Genomic DNA, 23,883 nt, shown 5'->3' on the forward strand with positions numbered 1-23,883 from the left:
GTAGCCTAAGAAGCCCAAGCTACCACCAGTTAGGTAGGTTCGCTTCTTCTCCCCTTAGTCCCTCGTTGCAGTGAGCCTGTTGCCAGCAGGTCTCACTGTAAAATAAAAAACCTAAAATATACTTTCTTTCTAAGAGCTCAGGAGAGCCCCTAGTGTGCATCCAGCTCGGCCGGGCACAAAAATCTAACTGAGGCTTGGAGGAGGGTCATAGTGGGAGGAGCCAGTGCACACCAGGTAGTTTAAAAGCTTTCTTTTAGTTGTGCCCAGACTCCTGCGGAGCCGCTATTCCCCATGGTCCTTTCGGAGTTCCCAGCATCCACTAGGACGTTAGAGAAAGTACAGTGTGACCAAACGTGCATGGTGCTCCTTAGAGAGAGGGCTACGCACAGTATCTGTCCCAGGGGCCAGGCAGAGAGAGGGGCATATTAGGAAACTCTTATACCTTGATGGCAGTGCAATATTGATACAATAAGGACCACAATATAAGTACTTGAAAATTAGCATGTTACCCAAATTTAACATGGGTTCTGTAGCGCTGTGCACAGTGGATGGAACATGCACCAATATTACTTAGCACATGGTAGATAAAAATGGACAGTTATATACAAGTTTACAACTTCAGACACACAAGTATACACAATCACATATACAGACCACAGTAGGTGAGAGGGCCCTGCTCACAAGAGGTCACCTTCTACAGGAGAGATGTATCAAGGGGGAGATGTATCAAACCATAGAAAAAGAAAGTGGAGACGTTGTGCATCAGCTGGTGACCTCTATCTAGCACTGTCTCTGAAATGACAGACACTGATTATTCGCTTCGAGCAACTTCTCCGTTTTTTCCCCTCTAATGCGTAGGTTTACTAAAGTTTCTAAAATGGAAAACTGGAGGCGTTGCACAGATTCATTCGATAAATGATAGAATCTGATTGGTTGCCGTGGGCAACAGCTCCACTTTTCCTTTTTTAGACACTTTAGTACATTGAGTAAAGGAAAGTCGTTAGACTAGGAGGTGAGTTAGTGGTCAAGTGTCAGGGGGTGGGAAAGCATTCCAGAGCAGGATGGGTGCCGTGGGCAGGATGTAGGGGGTGAATGGTGGTCAGGGCTTTGTAGATGAGCGAGAGGAGTTTGTTATAGTCTGAGCAGGACTGGAAGCCAGTGGAGCAACTGGTAGAGCAAAGGATAGACTGAAGGGTGGAGGTAGGTAGGCCTGTGAGGAGTAGGTTGGAGCAATCTGTGCAAGAGATAAGGGCATGAATGAGGGTTTTAGGGACCTATGTACTAAGCCTTGGAGAGAGAGAGAAAGTGGATGGAGATTGGGGTCTATTTACTAAACCTTGGATGGAGATACAGTTGCTGGAGATAAAGTACCAGCCAATCGGCTCCTAACTGTCATTTTTCAAACACAGCCTGTAACATGTCAGTTAGGAGCAGATTGGCCGGTACTTTATCTCCAGCAACTGTATCTCCATCAAAGCCTTAGTAAATAGACTCCAAAGTACCAACCAACCAGTTAGGTTAGGAGCGGACTGTCTGGTATTTCATCTCCGTCCACTTTCTCTCTCTCCGAGAGACTTTGCCATAGCGCAGTGGTTTCCAAACTTTTTTGAATCGCGGCGCCCTAGAATATCAGATTTTTTTTCACGGCACCCCTAGGCCAAAAATTTCTTATTGAGAAATTTAGAAAGAAATATTACATTAAGTAGATGGCGTTTATATGTCATCCTTAGGGTCAGTTGTGTGGTCAGGGACAAGATTTGCTTCTGTTTGGCCACATATTTTATGACTGGCAGCCACCAGCACTGGTTTTGCCTATTGTATTGACCATGAATAATTTGAATTGGTCCTGGACCACCAACCCAGAACACCCCTGCAAGTGTCCCGAGGCACCCCAGGGAGCCACGGCACACAGTTTGGGAACCTCTGCCATAGAGTATGGTTTATAACATCTTACAAACAGTTATTGTAGATTGGTTGGTTCATTGAAGTTAGGGAGATATATATATAATATGTGTGAAAACAAACATACATGGTATGAAAGAGGGTATACTGGGACAAGAGGATGTTCAGGAGGTAAGTATGTCACAGGTGTTACAGAGGAAAGATCTACTCATATCAGATAGGAGTATATGCGCTCACGCTGGTCACTTCTGAGTCATCCTCCTAGTGACACAGACTCTGGGGCATAAAACCTTTCAAACACACAGGGGTAAGGCTGTACAAACCAAAGTCACAAACTAGGCAAAATGGTTGGCACTACACTCTAACAACCAAACACGTACTCTTGAAAAACACTGTTATCACATATAGGGAAGTTGTAATCAAATATCCGAATACCATAAATACAAGTGACAGGGGACTAAGGAAGTGAACGTGGGGTGACCCGCAGCTGCTGCACAGGAACATTTCCTCTTCATTTTGGCAGCTGCAACCAAACCAGAAACTGAAGGTTATTTAGAAATTTGTGCACAAATAGATCTAAAGCCAGAAAGTGCCGTGGTAAAATCACATTTCAGTAGACAAAAAAACACGCCACATTTTATCAATAATAATGGTTTACGCGAACACATAGCATAGCAAACATTAAAAAAGGCACAATAAAATCAAACAACAAAACCATATTCAATAAATTACAAGACACCACAAAACCTGCAAACTGCTGAAGATGTGCTGGATTTGTAAAGAGAAATTTAGTAAATAAGCCCCGAAGCTCTCAGCGCTGACACTGAGCGAGGAGTTTCTTCAAATAAAGGTAAAATTCCATGTGTGATAAAAAGAAATAAATGTGAGTTTGACTTAAGGTGCACACACACTTAGCGATATAGAGCCTAATTCAGACCTGATCACAGCAGCAACTTTGTTGGCAGATAGGCAAAACCATGGGGGTAATTCCAAGTTGATCGCAGCAGTAAATTTTTTTAGCAGTTGGGCAAAACCATGTGCACTGCAGGGGAGGCAGATATAACATGTGCAGAGAGAGTTATGGGCCCTACACATCTCGCGATGTGCCGCCGAGGTGCCCGACGGCCGATACGGCCAACCCGGTGGCGGGGGGAGTGAAGTTTCTTCACTCCTCCCGTCACCCGGCTTCATAGACGTGCAGGCAAATATGGACGATCTCGTCCATATTGGCCTGCATGCACAGCCAACATGTCACCAGCGATGAACAAGCGCGGGGCCGCGCATCGTTCATCGCTGGTGACTCCACACTGCACGATATGAACGTTATCTCGTTCGTTAATGAACGAGATCGTTCATATCGTGCAGTGAAGTCGGCCAGTGTGTAGGGCCCATTAGATTTGGGTGTGGTGTGTTCAATCTGCAATCTAATTTGCATTGTAAAAATAAAGCAACCAGTATTTACCCTGCACAGAAACAATATAACCCACCCAAATCTAACTCTCTCTGCAAATGTTATATCTGCCTCCCTGCAGTGCACATGGTTTTGCCCAACTGCTAAAAAATTTCCTGCTGCGATCAACTTGGAATTACCCCCCATGTGCACTGTCTCTCTGCACATGTTCCATGTGCCCCCCCCCCCCCTTCCCCCTGCAGTGCACATGGTTTTGCCTATCGGCTAACAAAGTTGCTGTTATGATCACATATGAATTAGGCCCACGCCAAGTGTGTATGCAGCCAACGACGGCCGATGCGCAGCCTGTGGGTCGTTAGCAACCCTCGGTGTCGGCTGTACATGCAGCTCAATTTGGACTCATCATCCAAAGCTGCACGTACAGCCTGACTGCGGCACAACGTCACATTGCGATATCGCAAAGTGTGTATGCCCGCCGTCAGGCGTCCCATCCTGGAAGGGGAAACACTAGGCGATGTCGCTCACTGAGAACATTGCCTAGTGTGTACCCACCAATAGCATTCTAGCAGAGGTTCGGTCTTCACTATATGTGGCTGCAGTATTCACATGTGAGTGGTGCTTAGCCGGTATGCGTTTAACATACCGCCCGTCGGGATCCAGGCGGTCACAATACAGAGGCCAGAATCCCGACGAGTTAGGCGATTCTCCCTCTGTGGGTGTCCACGGCAACCATAGAGGGAGAATAGAACCTGTGGCGAGTGAAGCGAGCCACCAAGCCCGCAAGGGGCCTCGATGCACTTGCCCTGCTGCTGGCATTCTGGCGGATGGGATGGCGCTGTCGGTATAGTGACAGCCGGCATCAGTGCACCGGTATTCCATACCGATCCCGCTCAGCCAGGTGGATAGAAAGGGCTTTATATAGCTACAAGACAGTGATTGGAAGCTAGAGGAGATCACAGGAGCGTCATTTTCTGAACATTCTTTGATAAGTGATATGAAGCGGATAAGAAGCGCTTTTGACACTGAAAATTCAAATAACGTAAAAGAATGGACTTGTACGCAGACACAGATTTTGATAAGCATTCAGCTCACATCACTTTTAATGCTGGCTATACAGATGTGTCCTCTTACATCTTTGCTCCATGCACTACAAGTCACGTTACATATAGCGTGCGAGTGCAGTGTGACTCGATAACGCTGAGCGTCTTGTGTTTTTTTCCCACGCAAAGTAATGAATTTGGATATTATTGGAGTTACTGTTGCCTGTCCGCTTGAACCACTCTTACTACCATCTTCTGACTGCTCTTATTAACAAGCCACTCACAGAACTGGCACTCACTGGATAGCTTTAGTTTCAAGCACCACTCTCTGTAAACTCATCTAGAAGACATTGCACAAAAACCCAAGAAGATCAACAGTTTCTGATACACGTAAACCACCCTCTGAAACCAGTAATCATTGCATAATCAAACTCACTTGCACCACATTGCTTCCCTATACTATGGTTTGGGATGAGCAACAACTGAACCTCTTGATCATGGGCCTAATTCAGATCTGATCACAGCAGCAAATTTGTTAGCTAATGAGCAAAACCATGTGCACTGCAGGAGGGGCAGATATAACATGTGCAGAGAGAGTTAGATTTGGGTGGGTTATTTTGTTTCTGTGCAGGGTAAATACTTGCTGCACTATTTTTACACTGCAATTTAGATTTCAGCCTGAACACACCCCACCCAAATCTAACTCTCTGCACAAGTTATATCTGCCCCCCCACAGTACACATAGTTTTGCCCACTAGCTAACAAATTTGCTGTTGCGATCAGATCTGAATTAGGCCCCATTGTCTGTATGCTTTTGTGCAATGAGATGCAGCCACATGGTGGGCTAATTAGATATATTTGCATTTATCAACAGGTGTACCTAATCCAGCGGCCATGGAGTGTAAAAAGAAACTATTTGTACACTCATCGCCAGCTTCTACCTTTAAGAAAAATTTTACGGATCTGTATCTTGGTTCTAACTAAAGAAACCAGTTGCAATATTCTTAATTTATCAGGTTGCATCTGTCACTGTCTTACAGTTTATGGGTCCAAAATGATTTCCACAAATATTGTAATGACAATATTTCATGAACTCCTGAAGTCTAGAATGCAGTTAAGCAGGACGTCATCCGGCAGTTGGCAAATAAACTCATTTGGCAAGGTAACACGATTTTAATCAAATAAGTAAACAGACAACCCTAACGTTTCATATCTATAAATGTGTCTAGAACGCCCCAACTGCAATAACATAGTCCACACATTATAAATTGTACCAGCCAGTAATAAAGGCTAATACAGATGAATGTGCAATACAAACACCCCTAATGACTGCAGGATTTTATTGCACTCAGCGTTTGCTATATTATTTATAAAATAAACTATTATACGGACAGGGGGGGGGGGGGGGGGAAGGTTTGGCTTACATAAAAACAAAACTGAAAAAGTATTGCTGAAATTTAATTTGACCGTCCTATATATTGTGTTAGATGACATCGTGATTATGCAGAACATTTCTCTCCGTCAGCTTACAACCGCAAAACAAGTATGAAAAAGATCAGCAAAACTCCAGAGAGCATTCCAGCTGGACAGCAGCGAGCCCACCACAGAGTCCAATTAAAACAGGGTTTTATCGCTTGGTACATTATGTATGACTCATATAAACATAAATCAATGGCGGAACGAGTTGACAGATGCTAAGCCTCGCTGAAATACTGACTGCGATCCATGGTGTGCAGAGACAGAACACAGTGGTCGGTACTTCGTCCTATTACAACTGTCATACAGTACACATATGTGAGAGACAATGAGCATTCCTTGGCACTTCCGCCAGTTGTATGGATCCAATATGGTACGGTTATAACGTTCCACATGTGATAATAAAAGATGCTTATATGGTTTTTCATTTATCAATTTCTACTAAAAACGATTATGCACATATAATTTGCAGGGGCTGTTGCAATAAAAACTGGTTGGAAAATATGATGACATTGGTGAGAGCCAAAAAGTGAAGGCAGCAAGATAGTGGAATGTATATAGTAAGGTACACTGAAACTGGTCAATTAAAGTTATCTGACGGTACAGATGTGTCCTCATACATCATTGCTGCAGACGCGCCAGGCCCTGTGAGAATCTGCTTGCTCTGGGTGTCTTCTTGCATCTCTTTTTGCTGGAATGTGTCTTAGTCGCAACGCGGTGTGACTAGGACGCATGAAGACTGTGCAGCTTAATGCGATGTAGGACACTTGTTTATCTGTGTACAACAGAGTCTCTGAATCTGTACACGTACAATGCAGCAGCCGCAGCTTTTATCTATGCCACGTTCTGTTGTGCTTCGTTTACAGGCGCCCGGCGTTACAGTTGCATGTGACCAGGTGACTCGCTGACGCGTTGCTTTGCATATTGAGGCGCGATTTCGGTCCTGTTTTTTCAAATTAGTATTTTAAGACCAATGTCATTTAAAAAATAGGTAGGGTATGATCTGTTAACATTCATCATGTTAATATATGGTCATGAATGTTGACACGGGCAAAGCCAACATTCGTCATGTAGACCGTGATGAAATGTTGACCTGCTCCCAACAGCTGTAGTGGTATCTACCTAATTCCGGTGACTGACTGCCACTAGTGCTTAACCCTACTGTGGACATTACTCGGCACATTGCACTTTTTAACAAGGTCGGCATCACAATTGTGTGGACCTTGAACGTTGCTCACCTTTTACCATTCACAAAACCATTTGCAGAGATGACCAGCAAATGTGTTCTAATTCTCAGCAATAATATGCTATGCGGAATAAAGGTTGGTGGTTTATAAATCCTGGACAACAGTTTCTGCAGGAACAATATAAATGAAATGGTCACTGGAGGGAGCAGCAGCTCACCACACCCCACAACAAACAATGAGATTCCTTGGCCTAGTTCCACAAACCAAGAACAGACACTATGCTCCAAATATAATGACCGATAGTCCTGTACTGCCAAGGAGACTATCCCGCTGTAATCTAACAATCTAGATCACTTCAGCTTTAACCATTCCCCAATAATATACATCATTTTTCAGATATTTTCCATTTTTAGAGCCCCCCCACACACCAGAAAGACCCTCAGGCCGACGCACGTGATATGGATACATCATATCGATATATTGTTAGTGAAATGCAAACGATTTGCACTTTCACCAACGATGCCGATCTGATGCACGGTCCCACAGGTCGTATGCTTGATCCTCTGATCTAATGTGCTGCACATAAGATCAGGTGATCTGGTTAGCGGTGATTCACAGGTCATACGATAGAGCGTTAGGTACTTTTCCTGACCTAGCAATCTATCGTACTCCTGGAGCTGCCTAGGAGGTCACAGGAGAGCTGCGGGGGAAATCGTAAGGACGCTGGTAGTGCAAAAGGAGGTATCAAAGTACAGTAAAGTTCCCATTTATAATTCTGCACGGCTGCGGTTTACTTTGGAAAACTCACTAATTTAAATCTGTGGAATGTATTAATGTAGTAGCTCTTCACACATTACACTTTTAGAATTAGTTGATATTGTGCTTTATATTGTTTTGTTTTTGTTTTTTTGCAGAAAAAAATATATATAATTTAATTTAAAAAAATTGTAAAAGAATAACAAAAGTGGGTAAAATCCTGAGTGAGTTGTTTAAAGTGGACAGTAGTGTGCTCGATTCAATTCGATGACAGTTGAATAGCGCCGGGAATAAGCTTCCAGTGCTATTCAATACAGCGCAGTTGTAGGTCAGGGGTGCGAGAAGAAATCCCATTGTTGGGTCTCACATGGCGCTGTATTGAATAACTCCGGGAGCTAATTCCTGGCGCTATTCAACTGTCATTGAATTGAATCGTGCCTCTTGCGTTTGTTCCTAGTGAATAAAAAGGCTGCGATATCAGCAATTCTAATTTGGTTGGGAAATTGCAGTCTCTGTAACAAGGACAGGTGCAGCCACAACCTGAGTTGCAACAGACCAGTGAAACATTCCTTTGTAATCCATCCCGGTTCCTAAGTAACAGTCACATTTGATTATACAAAACTAATAAGAATAAACACAGTGTGTGTGTGCGGGTGCAGGGGAGACCCAGCCCAGGCTGCTGCTCTGCACAGTTTATGGTGCAAAGGTTACTGGATGAAAGTTAATGTCCTTTTCTTCCTGTATTTGTTCACTATGTGACTTGTGCGCTTGTCTGTACCAGTTTAATAACCAGTTACTTTCTCGAGTTTCCAGCATTACAGAGTATTATTAAGTCAAAACCTATTATCAACATTAACCACCACCTACAGCGATAGTTTTAATGTTCTACTGCAAATACTGAAACTTTGTTTCATCCAAAAAATAAATAATAACCCACTTGTCAGGTCAGACGTAAGGTGGATAATTGTGCAACCGTCCAGTAATTGCAGTTTCCATTTAAAATAAATAAATAAAAAGCGCTGTTCAACTTCAGAATTGAGATATAACCCAATCTATAGTGGACCCATTCATACCGGACAGGTTCCTAAAGAATGGTGAATCTGCATTGAAAGGCACAGTGGTTAATATTACTGCCTCACAGCCTTTAAGCTCAATTCCTGGTAGTATGTGTGTGGTGTCTCCATGTTTCAGTTTCCTCCAATACTCCAGACATACTGGCAAGATAAGTGGTTTTTGATGAAATATTACCGCTAGGGTGGAATTCAATTAGCCGTGGGGGTTACCCCACGACTAACTTCCACGCCGGACTTATTCAATCAGCGGGGTTCACCCCGTGCGCGTGTCAGCACAAAAACACCCAAACACGGGACACGTGCAGGGAAAGAAAACAAAAACATGGAATCCGTGGTTTTCCACGCGTGAATCCCAATTTTTGGGCCTGGGAAAAAGGATATTTTATTGAATAGCCTTTCCCCGTGCCACAGGAATTTGCGCTGGCAAATAGTCGTGGGGTAAACCCCGCTGCTAATTGAATCCCCCCCCACCTCAGTGTGTGTACATGTGATGGAGAATATAGACTGCAGGCTCCACGGGGTAGGGACTGATGTGAATGACTGAAATAGCCTCTACAAATTGCTATGCAATGTGTGCGCAATATAATGATTAATAAATGCTTGGCCAGCCCACACAATGACTGACTCTACTGAGAACAGGCAAACATTTAGCGCTACCACAAGATAAATTGGTGTATTTACGAAGCAACTCATTTATGTGATGACTTTTTAATAGGACTGCGGACTGTAGGTGGTCCACACTTCTATAATGACAGATTAGCCAGCGGCACCTTACTGACAAACACTTGCCACAGGCCAACAAGAATGTAATACATTCTCCATATACTGTCACAAGCAGCAGATTAATGAAGCACCGGCAGAATTCAGGCTTAACTTCATGTCATTATCTATGCCTTGTGAAATGGTAACACCAATCTGCAACATATTCATTGCATTACATCACAAGCTACGAGCTCCATGTATCATATAGTGAAGCACATATGGAAGATCTGTTCTACATCTGCACGGTAATTTACTCACAAGTCAACAAACTGCATAAAACATTACAGAGAGCCAAAGACTCCGTATCACAATGCTGTGTAACATACTGCTAAGAGGAAAGCCAGCAGGTCATCAATTCCTGGCAAACCCTAACATATAATGTCAAGTACAAATGAACTTTAACACATACATAAAAGAAATAATAGTACGCAGAAGCTGGTAAAACCCTCTAGGCCAGAGGTTCCCAAACTGTGTGCCGTGGCTCCCTGGGGTGCCTCGGGACACTTGCAGGGGTGCCCTGGGTTGGTGGTCCAGGACCAATTCAAACTATTCGTGGTCAATATAATAGGCAAAACCAGTGCTGGTGGCTGCCAGTCATAAAATATGTGGCCAAACAGAAGCAAATCTTGTCCATCACCACACAACTGACCCTAAGGATGACATATAAACGCGATCTACTTAATGTAATATTTCTTTCTAAATTTCTCATTAAGAAATTTTTGGCCTAGGGGTGCCGTGAAAAAAATTCTGATATTCTAAGCGCCTTGAGTCCTATTGGAGAAAGAGCGCTATATAAATAAAATTATTATTATTATTCTAGGGTGCCGTGATTCGAAAAAGTTTGGAAACCACTGCTCTAGGCAGAAAAAACTTTTTGACCTGATAAATTGCCGGGGCAAGCCCGCTCAACCCATGTCCTTTCTCTGTGTAGAAGTGTTTACCTGGGTCAAAAATGCAGTGGAGTCAACCTTGGAAGTGAACAGGGTGGAGGACCTGGTACTTCGGACACGGTTTAACCCCATCACACAGGGAAAGGGCCAGAGTTAAGCAGTCCTGCCCAGGCAAATTCCTGGTTCCAAATGCTTGCACCGGTAATTTAATGTCTTCTGTGAATGGGGGTTCTGAACTAGGACTGGGATCCAACCGGTGGTCCAAAAGCCAGGGCGGAAATAGTCAGATATTGGTGTCTACATACTGGGAGCCTCTTCTGTGGAGACATATCTCCCCAGACCACTAGAATTCCTAAATTGGCCACAGAGTTCTAAATTGGGTGGGTTTCTTTTTAATACCAGTGATCGGTCATTACACCATGACATTTATATACAGTATAAGTGCAGTACAATATAATCAGTAGACAGGAGGACAGCGTTTGAGAAGTCGTCGTCATATGGAATATTTCACAGTTTACTGCATGTAATCTGCAAGTATGGCGTCTTTGGTTTGTCCATTTAACATCCTACAGGGGCAAACGTCCTACAGGTGTAAAAGGTTGGTGAGGAATTTTTGTGCCCACTGTATGCCAGCCAGTAGCCACATGACGTTACCTATTGGCAAGCATGTTACTATAGCAACTGTTATACAGAAAACAAATGAGGAGAATTGTGGACATAAAAAGCAAGCTTTGAAAATAAGAAATGTGATAAATATCTACTGTGTTGGTCCAGCAGCTAGCCAGGGCATCTCACAGCTAGTGCTGGGCATTACCATTGTATAGCTGCCTGGTGAGAACAGAGAGTCACTGACGGTAACTGTGGGAACTGTGATATGATAGTTATAGGAGCAGCTCACACACAACAGCCTCTGTGATTCCCGTACAACGTCCCGTGTGTTGCCAGACATTCTAATACAGGCATGATTGTACACATGGAAGGGCTTCATAAGACCATGGGTCCACAGGGGAAAATGACTGCACTCCACTCACCAGCATTTCATTATCCTTTATGTTGTTGTAAATAAAACTGGATCAAAAAGGATCTTTCTCATCTATAAGTATCTTGCAGACTTGGGACACACATGAATAGAAAAGCACAATTCCGAACACTCGAAACAAACAGGATTGCCTCTAAGAAACGCATTGCAGTTAATCTACACATTCTTATAGGATGCAGTTAAAATACCAGCTGCCAGGATCCCGCCGTTCAGGAGACAGATGCCGGAATCTCGACAGCCGGTACAATACCGACGCATGGTATCCCGACCACCTCCTGGTATTTCTACTCGGTTGGTGGGTCGCCGCCACCAACAGAGTGGGAATATGACCTGTGGCGAGTGCAGCGGGCCACCGGGCAAGAAGTGTGGGGACCGCAATCGGTGCCAGGATTCCGGCAGACGTGATGCCGCCGTCGGTATACCGACAGCCGGCATCCCATTTGCCGGGATATCATATGTGTTCTATTCGTACAACCAGTGCTAGCTGGGCACACTGCTTTCCATGTATCCGCTTAGTGGGCTTTTCTTTTCTCTATGTAATTAATGATTTGCAGTCTGTAAAAAAAATGTTGATTTGTAAATTGGAACTACTTATCATTGGTAAAAAATAAATGATGCAATTTTTGTGGCATCTCATCCAAATACCCATGGATGCACCAATATCCGGATTGGGACTGTGGAAAGACCCCATAGACCTGTCCATAGTAGGAAGGTCTATGTTAGCATTAGTAGATCAGGCAGGCAAATATTGTTTTATGTGGTTCTGCCAGTGGTCACAATACTGTACTTTATACATAAATGTAAAGGGGGGTACAAACTAGGCGATGTGCTCGGTGAGCGACATCGCCTAGTGTGCCCGCCTCCCAGGACGGCCGACGTGGGCATACACACGATATCGCACAGTGACGTCATGCCGCAGCCGGACAAAACATGCAGCTTTGGACGATGAGTATGGGTGAGACCGAGGGTCGTTCACACCCATGTGGCCGCGCATCGCTCGTCGTTTACAGTGTACACCAGTGGTTGCCAAACTTTTTTGAATCACAGCGCCCTAGATTATCAGAATTTTTTTCACGGCACTCCTAGGCCAAAAGTTTTTTATTGAGAGATTTAGAATAAATATTAAATGAAGTAAATTGTGTTTATATGTAATCCTTATGTTCAATTGTGTGGTTTGGGACAGGTATTGCTTCCGGTTGTCCACATAGTTTATGACTGGCAGCCACCAGTACTGGTTTTGCCTATTACATTAACCATAAATAATTTAAATTGGTCCTGGACCACCAGTCCAAGGCACCACTGCAAGTGTCCTGAGGCACCCCAGGGAGACACGGCACACAGTTTGGGAACCACTGGTATACACACTAGTCGACACAGTAAACAACGTCGCTCAGGAAGGGCCAACATGAGCAACGTCGTTTACTATATAAACTAGTGTGTATGGGCTTTAAGTGTTCTATTAACACACCCAAAAATAAAATCTAGCAGCAGTGAGAATTCAAGGCATTCCTGTGTGAACTTTTACCCTCACTGGGTACATCCCACCTCTCTACAGGCCTCATTCATCTGTCTTCTGAATTTGATATAGAGCATCTCGTAATTTAAACTCACTATTTCTCTGCACTAGGATTTATCTGCAAGAGCCTCTGGGGTCTCCTAAAAAAAATGAACTTCTTGTAAGTATCCCTGTTCTGTCCAGCTGTCCTAGACTCCGGTTAGGCGGGTCCAGCAGGGCTGCATGAGTGTGTGTTCAGCACGTGGCAAGACAGGGTCCATACTCTTACTTCTGCCCAGGAATCCCGGTCAGCAGATTGCATGCTGGGCGATAATTTCTCTAATTGAACAAACATTCAAATGTGGGGATGCAGTTAATATACCGGCTGTTGGGATTCCGGCATTCAGGATACGGGCGCCAGAGTCCAGACAGCCGGTGAAATGCCGGCGGTCGCTATACCGACCACAGCCCCGTATTCCCACTCGGGTGGTGGGTCCATGCCACCACCCGAGTGGGAATATAACCTGTGGCGAGCATAGCTTGCCACCGGGACCTAAGCGCGGTGAGCACAGCGAACCCACAAACGGGATCGCTGCCAGGATGCCGCTGTCAGTATAATGGCAGCCAACATCCCGTCTGTCAGTCTCCCATATGTATTCCCAAATGTGGGTCTGCCACCTAGATGCAGACACTTCTGTGGACCTCCAACCTTTGAAAAGGGACACATCACCCTGTATTTCATGAAACAAAAGACAGCAAAACAACATGGTCTAGCAAACATCACTCAGCCTAAAATGCCAGCACCTCACTTGCTTCAATAATTCACAACACGCCAAACTTCCAGTTGCCGTAGAATGCCCTCAGGTAACACATGTATCCGGAACGCCCACACATGGTACACACTCCACCACACAAAACACCTTACAACTGCTTACCTGCACAGCTGGTGCTGGCAAAGGCAGGAAGAAGAGCATATGATGCAGAATGCTCTACACTCCCCTCCTCCTCCTCTGATTGGCTGTGCCGTGTGATCTCCTGGTGCTAGCAGAGCTGCACGGGGCCTGTCGCATGGAGAGCAGCTGTTTTGCGCGAATGCAGCAATCATGTACACATCTGATAGCGGAGCTATGCCAGCAGCTGCATAACAAGGCTGTCAGCCATCAAACGGGCGCTGGGAAGCTGCATTTGACGGCTGGCAACCATCGAATACCCACAATTCGATTGGAAAAGTATTCCCATCTGCGCGGGAACATCGATCGGCTTCAGATATCCCTTCAGTGCACACAATGATCACTGGGCCGCCTGTTGCACATCCCTGTTCTAACTTCACTTGCCCTATTTTCACAGACTGATCAGCAGACCCTGTATGATGCGGGATCTGGATGATCGGTCGACAGTCAATAGGTCAATGCCATTTGGTTGACACTGTCAAAAGAGTCGACATGACAATGGTTTATATGCATTTTTGTGAAATGTTTTTGAAATGTTTCATACTTTACCATCCACGTGGACTACGATTGGTAGTAACTAGGCCCGAAGCATGGCGAGCCAAGCATAACACGTGAGGGGACACGATACACTCATTCGGATTCCATGTGCTAATATGGAGAAAATTAAACCTTTTGGGGTCGTCCTAGACACTGTCTACCTTGTATACCACACCTTTATGAAGCAGAATACACGTTAATTAAAAATAATCATGCCAGCAGTTTTGTGAAAGACACCTACAGTATCTGACTATACGGCTGTCTAGGCTGATTATTCAATAAGGAAACATACATTACTCAATCTTATACTTTTCTTCTTCTAATTTTATGGCTCGGGCTGCAATTATTTACTGGCAAGCTTCCAAAGGTGGCCAATTGCAACATATTACAAAAAAAGAAACATAGTAAACTATTAATGCAAACACAGGGCAAGCGTCACCTTGTTTTCCTTGCTGAATGCCATGCTTAAGGATGACCCAGATTTGCAGCCCTCCAGACAAAAGCTGTTGATACAGAGTTCCCATAGGACTGGGAATACAGTCATACAGAGGTCATTTGCTTTGGAGTTGTCATCGCCGTGGAAACACTTGATCAGATGGTTAACAAATATTTGCACAGATCTCAGATTTACCTTTATTTCTATAGAATACATGTGATCAGGACCACCAGACGTGCAGTCCCTGCTTGTACGAATATTAGCAGACGTGTGTATACAACGCTCAGACCGAAAGTGTCCTCATATACTATTGTTGCAGTCGTGCCAAACCTCTAAAAATGGCTTTGCCCATCGCATCCAAGCCCTGGAATCTATTACATTCTGGGGCTTGGTGCATTTTCAGAGGTTTGGCCGCATTTTTAACTTTGGTGCATCCCACCCTGTGTAATTTACATTAACACTCAGGGGGAAAAGTGTCAAGTCATGAAGAGAGAAAGTGGAGAAGTTGCCCAAAGCAACCAATCAGTCCTGTCATATCAAAGGCTTTATAAATGAAAGTTAGGAGTTGACTAGTTTTCTTGGGCAACGTCTCCATTTTATCTCCCCTCCCCATTGCTTGATGCATTTGATGCATCTCCCCCTATATACCTACTGTGGCTATAAGAGTTAACAAGAGTGCCTGGTAGTAATTACTCCAAAGCAGTCAATGGTCTCTGTCCCACCCAACACACGTCTCCAGTCACGCCGTGAAGCATGTATATCGCTCATCCTTAATATGGTATCAGATACGCAGCTGAACGTTTGTTACGGTGCATACTCTCTTACAGAGAAAGTGAACGACGTTGCTCATTTTCTCCCTTCCTGAGTGACCACGTTTACTTTCTCGGCAAGTGTGTATGCCGGCGACGACGAGCTATGCGCGGCACCGTGGGTCTTTAACGACCCTCACTGTCGGCCGTGCCTGCAGCTCAATTTGGACGGTCGTCCAAGAGCTGCCTGCACAGCCCGGCCGCGGCGTGACGTCAATGAGCAATATGGTCGTCATATCGCTCAGTGTGTATGCATTGCCACCGACCGCTCAGCCTGGGAGGGGGAAACACTAGGCGACGTCGCTCATACAGCACACCGCCTAGTATGTACCCACTTTAAGCCTCTAAAGCAGAGGGGCTGCATCAATTTGGCAATTACATGTTGGAGTTCTACACTGCAGCTCATCGCCTTAACAAAAAGTTTAAAAGCTGCGTACAAAGCATTCAAACAAGAAAATAAAACAATAAAAAAAATAAAAAAAAATACTAAATCCCAGGCCAGCTTCTCCACAACCAGGAGTAAATAGGGATTCTGAAGACACACCCAAAGGGCATGCTTGTTTGAGGGGTTAATTAAGTTTCATTGATATATTTCTAATTCCTGGAGGTGCGGCTGGCCAATTACGTGCTTAGGATGAAAGGAAAGATTACAGGCAACACAAAAACACTGCGTAAATGGTAAGAAGGGGCCCGGAATCGGCAATGTGGTTTGTTTCAAAACAAAATAATAATGTTTGCAGTACTAACAACATCACTATGCTACTATTAAAACACTAAAGACGACAAACCGTTCACCTGATCTCTGCCTGGCAGTGGGAGCTATGAAGCAGACTATGTAACTTCTGTACAATCCTGGCCCTTCTCCGTCCCCCCCAGACACAGCAAATATAAAACAGGTAGAGTGTGAGCCAAACGTTTGCTTGTATGTGGCAATTGCACTTATAATTCTCTATGCTCACACAGCAATAACATTCCTCAGCACAGTACACAATACACTAGCACATTCTAGAAATCCCTGAAGAATCTCACAACAAACCCTGGCTAAATACTAAAAACAAAACACACAATATTTTATTAACTGGCAAATTTAATTTGCTCTTCTGCAAACACCAGATCTTTAAACTGTATTTGATTGGACATCCCCCACACGTTACACAACATGTGTTACTTCATGCTGAAACAACCAGGTAAGTTTGTAATTAATAATTAGCTCCCGCTTGTTGGGTGCAGCAATCCCATACACGGAGTTATGCGAGGACTGACATGTAGCTGTAACACGCCACATTACAGCATAACACATCTGCACCGGGAAGCAGTAATAAGATCCCATCCATTGGAAGGGAATACATACTAGACGAGTGAGACGAAAGGAAGTTCCACTGCACCCTAGATGCATTAACAAACCAGCATGAAAGCAGCTAATACTTCTGTACCTATGTCAGAAACGAGCCCTTTCACTTGCTCTGAAAGTTAAAGCAATTGCTGAATTTAAACCTCAGCCTTGACAAGATCACAGCCATTGCTTTTTCTGTGACCCCCCCCCCACACACACACACACCAAAGTGCCATGGAAAAAGAACAAAAATAGTCAAAAGAAAACCTCCTCCCCGCACCATCACCCTAATAAATTCTGCTGCGTTTCATTGGCCTTTCTTTCTGCTCAATCGCTGGAATCAGAGCAGAGACATTGCTAATTTATGTGGGTGGGTCCCGGTTCAAACTATGGACCAGCTTTGCCAAAAAGTTCACAATTCACACGTTTACTGTGGATGGTGATAAAAATAAGAATTTACTTACCGATAATTCTATTTCTCGGAGTCCGTAGTGGATGCTGGGGTTCCTGAAAGGACCATGGGGAATAGCGGCTCCGCAGGAGACAGGGCACAAAAAAGTAAAGCTTTACTAGGTCAGGTGGTGTGCACTGGCTCCTCCCCCCATGACCCTCCTCCAGACTCCAGTTAGGTACTGTGCCCGGACGAGCATACACAATAAGGGAGGCATTTTGAATCCCGGGTAAGACTCATACCAGCCACACCAATCACACCGTACAACTTGTGATCTAAACCCAGTTAACAGTATGACAACAGAAAGGGCCTCTTAAAGATGGCTCCTTAACAATAACCCGAATTAGTTAACAATAACTATGTACAAGTATTGCAGATAATCCGCACTTGGGATGGGCGCCCAGCATCCACTACGGACTCCGAGAAATAGAATTATCGGTAAGTAAATTCTTATTTTCTCTATCGTCCTAAGTGGATGCTGGGGTTCCTGAAAGGACCATGGGGATTATACCAAAGCTCCCAAACGGGCGGGAGAGTGCGGATGACTCTGCAGCACCGAATGAGAGAACTCCAGGTCCTCCTTTGCCAGGGTATCAAATTTGTAAAATTTTACAAACGTGTTCTCCCCCGACCACGTAGCTGCTCGGCAGAGTTGTAATGCCGAGACCCCTCGGGCAGCCGCCCAAGATGAGCCCACCTTCCTTGTGGAGTGGGCTTTTACAGTTTTAGGCTGTGGCAGGCCTGCCACAGAATGTGCAAGTTGAATTGTGTTACAAATCCAACGAGCAATCGACTGCTTAGAAGCAGGTGCGCCCAACTTGTTGGGTGCATACAATATAAACAGCGAGTCAGATTTTCTGACTCCAGCCGTCCTTGCAATGTATATTTTTAAGGCTCTGACAACGTCCAACAACTTGGAGTCCTCCAAGTCGCTAGTGGCCGCAGGCACCACAATAGGTTGGTTCAGATGAAATGCTGATACCACTTTAGGGAGAAAATGCGGACGAGTCCGCAGTTCTGCCCTATCGGAATGGAAGATTAGATAAGGACTTTTATAAGATAAAGCCGCCAATTCAGATACTCTCCTGGCAGAGGCCAGGGCTAGTAACATAGTCACTTTCAATGTGAGATATTTCAAATCCACCTTTTTCAATGGTTCAAACCAATGGGATTTGAGGAAATCTAAAACTACATTTAGATCCCACGGTGCCACCGGAGGCACCACAGGAGGCTGTATATGCAGTACTCCCTTGACAAAAGTCTGGACCTCAGGGACAGAGGCCAATTCTTTTTGGAAGAATATTGACAGGGCCGAAATTTGAACCTTAATGGATCCCAATTTGAGACCCATAGATAATCCTGATTGCAGGAAATGTAGGAAACGACCCAGTTGGAATTCCTCCGTCGGAACCCTCCGATCCTCGCACCACGCTACATATTTTCGCCAAATGCGGTGATAATGTTTCACGGTGACTTCCTTCCGTGCCTTAATCAAGGTAGGAATGACTTCTTCTGGAATGCCTTTCCCTTTTAGGATCTGGCGTTCAACCGCCATGCCGTCAAACGCAGCCGCGGTAAGTCTTGAAAAAGACAGGGACCCTGCTGTAGCAGGTCCCTTCTCAGAGGTAGAGGCCACGGTTCGTCCGTGAGCATCTCTTGAAGTTCCGGATACCAAGTCCTTCTCGGCCAATCCGGAACCACTAGTATTGTTCTTACTCTTCTTTGCCGTATGATCTTCAATACCTTTGGTATGAGCGGCAGAGGAGGAAACACATACACTGACTGGTACCCCCAAGGAGTTACCAGTGCGTCCACAGCTATTGCCTGTGGATCTCTTGACCTGGCGCAATATTTGTCCAGTTTCTTGTTGAGGCGAGACGCCATCATGTCTACAATTGGTCTTTCCCAACGGTCTATTAACATGTTGAAGACTTCTGGATGTAGACCCCACTCTCCCGGATGAAGATCGTGTCTGCTGAGGAAGTCTGCTTCCCAGTTGTCCACGCCCGGGATGAACACTGCTGACAGTGCTATCACGTGATTCTCCGCCCAGCGAAGAATCTTGGCAGCTTCTGCCATTGCACTCCTGCTTCTTGTGCCGCCCTGCCTGTTTACATGGGCGACCGCCGTGATGTTGTCCGACTGAATCAACACCGGCTTTCCTTGCAGGAGAAGTTCCGCCTGGCTTAGAGCATTGTAGATTGCTCTTAGTTCCAGAATGTTTATGTGAAGAGACTTTTCCAGACTCGTCCATACTCCCTGGAAGTTTCTTCCTTGTGTGACTGCTCCCCAGCCTCTCAGGCTGGCGTCCGTGGTCACCAGGATCCAATCCTGAATGCCGAATCTGCGGCCTTCTAATAGGTGAGCCTTCTGCAACCACCACAGAAGTGACACCCTTGTCTTTGGTGACAGGGTTATTCGCAGGTGCATCTGCAGATGCGACCCTGACCATTTGTCCAACAGATCCCTTTGGAATATTCTTGCATGGAATCTGCCGAATGGAATTGCTTCGTAAGAAGCCACCATTTTTCCCAGGACTCTTGTGCATTGATGTACTGACACTTTTCCTGGTTTTAGGAGGTTCCTGACCAGATCGGATAACTCCTTGGCTTTTTCCTCTGGAAGGAAAACCTTTTTCTGAACCGTGTCCAGAATCATTCCTAGGAACAGCAGACGAGTTGTCGGGATTAAATGGGATTTTGGAATATTCAGAATCCACCCGTGTTGTCTTAGCACCTCTTGAGATAGTGCTAAAGCTGTCTCCAGCTGTTCTCTGGACCTTGCCCTTATTAGGAGATCGTCCAAGTATGGGATAACTAATACGCCTTTTCTTCGAAGAAGAATCATCATCTCGGCCATTACCTTGGTAAAGACCCGAGGCGCCGTGGACAATCCGAACGGCAGCGTCTGAAACTGATAGTGACAGTTTTGAACAATGAACTTGAGGTACCCCTGGTGTGCGGGGTAAATCGGAACGTGTAGATACGCATCCTTGATGTCCAAGGATACCATAAAGTCCCCTTCTTCCAGGTTCGCTATCACTGCTCTGAGTGACTCCATCTTGAACTTGAACTTTTTTATGTAGAGGTTCAAGGACTTCAGATTTAGAATAGGCCTTACCGAGCCATCCGGCTTCGGTACCACAAATAGAGTGGAATAATACCCCTTTCCTTGTTGTAATAGGGGTACTTTGACTATCACCTGCTGAGCGTACAGCTTGTGAATGGCTTCCAACACCCTCTCCCTTTCGGAAGAGACGGTTGGTAAGGCAGACTTCAGGAAACGATGAGGAGGATCCGTCTCTAATTCCAACCTGTACCCCTGAGATATTATCTGCAGGATCCAGGGGTCTACCTGCGAGTGAGCCCACTGCGCGCTGTAATTTTTGAGACGGCCCCCCACTGTCCCCGAGTCCGCTTGAGAGGCCCCAGCGTCATGCTGAGGTTTTTGCAGGAGCCGGGGAGGGCTTCTGTTCCTGGGAAGGAGCTGCCTGTTGGTGTCTCTTCCCTCTTCCTCTGCCTCGTGGCAGGTACGACAAGCCCTTCGCTCTCTTATTTTTGTAGGAGCGAAAAGGCTGCGGTTGAAAGGTCGGTGCCTTTCTCTGTTGGGGAGTGACTTGAGGTAAAAAAGTGGATTTCCCGGCAGTAGCCGTGGCCACCAAGTCTGATAGACCAACTCCAAATAACTCCTCCCCTTTATACGGCAAAACCTCCATGTGACGTTTTGAATCCGCATCGCCTGTCCACTGTCGTGTCCATAAGGCTCTTCTGGCTGAAATGGACATAGCACTCACCCGAGATGCCAGTGTGCAAATATCCCTCTGTGCATCACGCATATAGATAAATGCATCCTTTATTTGTTCTAACGACAGTAAAACATTGTCCCTATCTAGGGTATCAATATTTTCACTCAGGGATTCTGACCAAACTACTCCAGCACTGCACATCCAGGCAGTTGCTATAGCTGGTCGTAGTATAACACCTGCATGTGTGTATATATTCTTTTGAATAACTTCCATCTTTCTATCTGATGGATCCTTAAGTGCGGCCGTCTCAGGAGAGGGTAACGCCACTTGTTTGGATAAGCGTGTGAGCGCCTTGTCCACCTTAGGGGGTGTTTCCCAGCGCGCCCTAACCTCTGGCGGGAAAGGGTATAATGCCAATAACTTTTTTGAAATTATCAACTTTTTATCAGGAGCAACCCACGCTTCATCACACACGTCATTTAATTCTTCTGATTCAGGAAAAACTGTTTGTAGTTTTTTCACACCATACATAATACCCTGTTTTACGGTATCTGTAGTATCAGCTAAATGTAACGTCTCCTTCATTGCCAAAATCATATAACGTGTGGCCCTACTGGAAAATACGTTTGAATTTCTACCGTCGTCACTGGAATCAGTGCCCGTGTCTGGGTCTGTGTCGACCGACTGAGGCAAAGGGCGTTTTACAGCCCCTGACGGTGTTTGAGGCGCCTGGACAGGCATTAATTGATTGTCCGGCCGCCTCATGTCCTCAACTGACTGTTTAAGGGAAGATAAACCATCACGTAATTCCACAAATAAAGGCATCCATTCTGGTGTCGACCCCCTGGGGGGTGACATCTGCATATTTGGCAATTGCTCCGCCTCCACACCAATATCGTCCTCATACATGTCGACACCACGTACCGACACACACCGCAAACTCACAGGGAATGCTCTAATGAAGACAGGACCCACTAGCCCTTTTGGGGAGACAGAGGGAGAGTCTGCCAGCACACACCACAAAGCGCTATATATACAAGGGATATCCTTATATTAAGTGCTCCCTTATAGCTGCTTTAATATATATATATATATATAGCCATTAATGTGCCCCCCCTCTCTGTTTTACCCTGTTTCTGTAGTGCAGTGCAGGGGAGAGACCTGGGAGCCGTTCTGACCAGCGGAGCTGTGACAGAAAATGGCGCCGTGTGCTGAGGAGATAGGCCCCGCCCCTTTTTCGGCGGGTTCTTCTCCCGCTATTTTTCCAGTCAGGCAGGGGTTAAATATCTCCATATAGCCCCTATGGGCTATATGTGAGGTATTTTTAGCCTTGTATAAGGTTTATATTTGCCTCTCAGAGCGCCCCCCCCCAGCGCTCTGCACCCTCAGTGACTGCCCAGTGAAGTGTGCTGAGAGGAAAATGGCGCACAGCTGCAGTGCTGTGCGCTACCTTATGAAGACTGAGGAGTCTTCAGCCGCCGGTTTCCGGACCTCTTCACGCTTCAGCATCTGCAAGGGGGTCGGCGGCGCGGCTCCGGGACCGGACTCCACGGCTGGGCCTGTGTTCGATCCCTCTGGAGCTAATGGTGTCCAGTAGCCAAGCAGCAAATCCACTCTGCATGCAGGTGAGTTTACTACTTTCCCCCTAAGTCCCACGTTGCAGTGATCCTGTTGCCAGCAGGACTCACTGTAAAGAAAAAAAAACCTAAACTAAACTTTCTCTAAGCAGCTCTTTAGGAGAGCCACCTAGATTGCACCCTTCTCGTTCGGGCACAAAATCTAACTGGAGTCTGGAGGAGGGTCATGGGGGGAGGAGCCAGTGCACACCACCTGACCTAGTAAAGCTTTACTTTTTTGTGCCCTGTCTCCTGCGGAGCCGCTATTCCCCATGGTCCTTTCAGGAACCCCAGCATCCACTTAGGACGATAGAGAAACCTTGCATACCATGTTCTACCTGCTTAGCCTATATCTCTATCTACAAAGCAAGGCAGGCAAATCTGGAACCTGGTAATCTCTGGCACCTCTGCTCATTCCATTACACTCTGCAAGCCACAAGCAGGGTCTGAAACACTGGATAGGAAGATGGGGAACATGCTGCAACACAGAGTGAGCAGGACTGAAGATGGTGTATTTTTTTTTTTTTTTTTTTTAAATACCAGCAACTACTGCAATCTATGCAATCAATGGGCTGCGGCAATGCAAAGAGACCACGTATAGCAGACATATATAGATTAAATGATATAAAGAATCAGGAAGTAACACAAGTCCAGAGTAGTACATTGCACATAGATTTTATTCAGCGCACACTGGGACACTGCTGCAACTCGATAAGCTGAACAGTTCAGATAACAGTGAATAATAGAATACCCAAATAAGATCCTGCCATTGACTCTGCCATTGTTTTATAATATCAGCAGCTCATATACTGAAGGGCAGAGTGACTTAGCAGTATGCAGAACACTCTGTCACCTGAAGTGGATATAAGGCCATCTATGAAGTTGTGTGACGATAGCAATTAGTATAATGTAGTGACACATTACAGAACTGAAGGCATGAGTGTAACACTACGGATACTGTATAAAGCAATCTAT

General features: G+C 45.4%; 1 protein-coding gene across 3 annotated transcripts in view; it reads right to left on the bottom strand.

Moving 5' to 3' along the window:
* SPTBN1 (spectrin beta, non-erythrocytic 1) overlaps positions 1–23,883 on the bottom strand; it is a 289,366-nt gene that overhangs the window by 127,920 nt on the left and 137,563 nt on the right. The window lies entirely within an intron of this gene.

This window comes from Pseudophryne corroboree, chromosome 4 (assembly GCF_028390025.1).
Source record: "Pseudophryne corroboree isolate aPseCor3 chromosome 4, aPseCor3.hap2, whole genome shotgun sequence".
Classification (NCBI taxonomy): Eukaryota; Metazoa; Chordata; class Amphibia; order Anura; family Myobatrachidae; genus Pseudophryne; species Pseudophryne corroboree.